At 43.8% G+C, this 2,811-nt stretch overlaps 1 pseudogene; it reads right to left on the bottom strand.

Moving 5' to 3' along the window:
• Nucleotides 1-348: 348 nt before the first annotated feature.
• LOC132435463 (large ribosomal subunit protein uL6 pseudogene) lies at nt 349-899 on the bottom strand (annotated as a pseudogene).
• Nucleotides 900-2,811: the final 1,912 nt, after the last annotated feature.

The raw sequence follows: 2,811 nt of genomic DNA on the forward strand, positions 1-2,811 counted from the left end.
GACACGGGTTTGTGCCCCGGTCCGGGAAGATCCCACGTGCCGCGGAGCGGCTGGGCCCGTGAGCCATGGCCGCTAAGCCTGCACATCCGGAGCCTGTGCTCTGCAATGGGATAGGCCACAACAGTGAGAGGCCCATGTACTGCAAAAAAAAAAAAAAAAAAAGAATCTGTTTTCAAGAAGAGGATCAACCATTAAATACGGAGCTGAGGTTTGGCAGGCAGCACAAATCTATCTATCCAGATAATATTTTTCAAAACAGGGCTTTTCTTTCATCTTAAAATATCACAGATAGGCCTAAGGAATCATCTGGCATCTTTTTGTGTCTGTAGTTGGACAACTTAGATCTTATTAATCAGCCTGCTGAACGGCTCCTTTTTCAGACACATAGATGCTATCCAAAATTTTTCTGGTATTTTTGTTTTTAACAGCCATGGCTTGCTGAATCAATGCAGCTGAATTTTATGCAAGTTCAATGTTGTTTCCTTCAAGAATTAACTCATCTTTATGGCCTTGAGAACTGAACAAGCAACTCCTGGCCTTATCTGAGCCCTGTGTATGTATTGATATTTTGTTCCCAAGAAATTTTGGAAATAACGTTGATGGGGAAGTGAGTGTACACAGACCTCACCTTGTAACGAAAGCCCAGGGTAGCATCCTTGATTGTGTTCTGTTCATGGCTACAGAGTACGAACAATAGCCAGTCCCTTTCTAGTTCCCTACTGTTTGTCAACCTGGAGCTGCTTCTTTTTCTTTCCAAGGAGACTGAGTTCTACATTTATGTCACTGAAGTCCCTCTGCAGGGCTCCTCTGGGGTCCTTCACAATAGCTGTGCTTCCCTTCAGAGTGATGTCGATATTTTCTGGAATGTTGACAGTCTAATTGCTGAGAATGGTCTTCATTCTTGCAGTAGATGCAGCGAAGAGAGCTGTGTGTTTAGGTTAAACCTGGTAAGCAAGTACAAAGCATGGTGAGGCTCTGTAGGGAGAGATGGGACAGGTTCAGCATTTGCTGGGAAGATGCCTAATGCTTTACATACCTGTAAACATCTCATTTAATCCTCCCAAGACTCTTTAGGCATTGGTGTTCTTGTTTCATAGTCCAGGAAACTGTGGCTCTGAGGTTAGACAAGTGACCATATCTATCTGAAGCTGAAGCTCTTGACCTGCCCCCAAGATGCATTCCTGGGATGGGCAAGGGGGTCAGTGGTCCTGGCTGTGATTCCCAAGGGGTGCTCACTCTGTCCAGTGGTTACTTGATGCCGGTTTCCTGAGAATCCTCATGTGGTCTTGAACCCAAACCAATGGGCCCTTTGACCATCCTCATTATAACCACGGTTAGGATAATCAATATGAAATTGAAGCAAGATGGTTAAATATGTCCCCCAAATCAAAATACATTGCAGCACAATTTTTATCTATCAGTAGTAAATTAAAGCAGGCAGCCTCTCAGAGTACTGGGTTCTCCTTTGGCCCATGTATAGTTATTGGTTTTCTTACTACAAGCACAGTGCCACTTCTTGATCACTGTGACTATATTATAAACAGATGTCAAAAACTAACAGGCTATATCCAGGCTACAGGCATGTATTATTAGGCCTGGAAGGTGGCTTTAATTTTCTTGTTTTGAAAAATTGAGATAGTTATCAACAATGAAATAAATATTAAGAAATCTCACCTAAAAACCTTACTCTGACTTCTCTTGAAGACCCAAGATCTGCTTTCCCCCCCATAGCAGCAGTTGGCTGGAACCAGCAGCTAACCCCATGGCGGTCCCTGTCCCTGGCCTGTTGGCCACATTCCCCTGCAGCTTGCTTCATTCACCTAGGTTTCCTGCTTGGCCCTTCTAGGCATCTGGGTTATGGCTTCTGTATGATGCTGATCGAGTTCCCTAATTAATTACTTATGTTAGATTGACTTAACGGTATGAACACTATGAGAAAAGCGTCTGCCCCAGGACCCGAGGTCTATGGTTATGGATGTGTTGGTGTGGATCCTAATGTTAATCGAGAGAAGTGTTGTGGACCTGTAAAACATGAACGTTCTTACATCCCAGGGCAAATGCTCCACAGCCAGCCCAGCAGACTCCAAATCCTGTTGGGAGCGAGCACTTCCCCTGGTCCTGACCCCCAGCCCCACCCATACCCAGAAGCCAGCCTCTCCAAGTATTAGCCCTTCTCTGCTCCAAAGGCACGAGCCAGATTAACACCAATAGCATCTGTTCCCGGCCTGCCCTACCCTGCGTGGCGGCGGGGGGGGGGCTTCAGCTGCCAGTTGAAATGACAGAGATCCTGAAAGAACACTGTCTGCAACAAATCCAGATTCCAGAGACGGCAGCCTTGCAGACTGGCTCTGGGTGCCAGGGAGAGGAAAGTCCAGAGGGAAACTGTACCTGAAAATTCACATTTCTTGTCCAATTATGGATTTGTTTTTTTCTTTTTCGGTCTTCGACTTTATATAGCTCTTTGAATTTGCCTTAGAATAAACAATTATAGTAAACATCATCTATTTTTAAAAAGTTTTATTGAGATGTAATTCATATATTATACAACTCACCCATTTAAAGTACAATCCAATGGTTTTTGATATATTACAATATTAACTTTTTAAATTTGTGGTAGAACATATAACATAAAATTTACCCTTTTAACCATTTTTAAGTGTACAATTCAGTGGCATTGATTACATTCATATGCTGTGTAACCGTCACCCCTATTTTCAAAATGTTCTCATCATCCTAAACCGAAACTCTGTGACCATTAAACAATAACTCCTCATTCCCGCCCTCCTCCCCAGCCCCAGGTAACCGCTAATC

The sequence above is a fragment of the Delphinus delphis genome, chromosome 12 (assembly GCF_949987515.2).
Source record: "Delphinus delphis chromosome 12, mDelDel1.2, whole genome shotgun sequence".
NCBI lineage: Eukaryota > Metazoa > Chordata > Mammalia > Artiodactyla > Delphinidae > Delphinus > Delphinus delphis.